Source organism: Sinocyclocheilus anshuiensis, unplaced genomic scaffold (assembly GCF_001515605.1).
Source record: "Sinocyclocheilus anshuiensis isolate Anshui unplaced genomic scaffold, SAMN03320099.WGS_v1.1 scaffold272, whole genome shotgun sequence".
Classification (NCBI taxonomy): domain Eukaryota; kingdom Metazoa; phylum Chordata; class Actinopteri; order Cypriniformes; family Cyprinidae; genus Sinocyclocheilus; species Sinocyclocheilus anshuiensis.
In genome coordinates this window covers 1,449,103-1,449,400 of record NW_015554117.1, presented here as the reverse complement: position 1 = coordinate 1,449,400, position 298 = coordinate 1,449,103, and the positions used below count along the sequence as shown (strand labels likewise).

The window sequence follows — 298 nt, the reverse complement described above, 5'->3', positions numbered from 1 at the left end:
TCTAAAACATCCTTCATCTTTCTCTTCCTTCAGGCCCGCAGAGTTTCTGCTGTGATGCCTCTGGCTGTGTTAGTAATGGAGTACAAGTGAACTGCATACTATTCCATAAATGAAATCTGAATTTTTATAGTGCAGATTCTGTTTTAAGAGCAAGGAGGGGGAGGGATGTTTTTAATTATAATTAAGCATGTTTCCCCCCAAAATTGTAATTTTCATCGTTCTAAGATAAAAACCCCCAAAAAAAACAGAGTTATTAGAAACATAACAATTATTTAAATTTATTTATCCCTCTCTCGCT

General features: G+C 34.9%; 1 protein-coding gene across 1 annotated transcript in view; it reads left to right on the top strand.

Moving 5' to 3' along the window:
• Positions 1-298, top strand: part of prss59 (serine protease 59, putative) — a 15,284-nt gene that overhangs the window by 8,850 nt on the left and 6,136 nt on the right. The gene's annotated exons all lie outside the window — the stretch shown is intronic.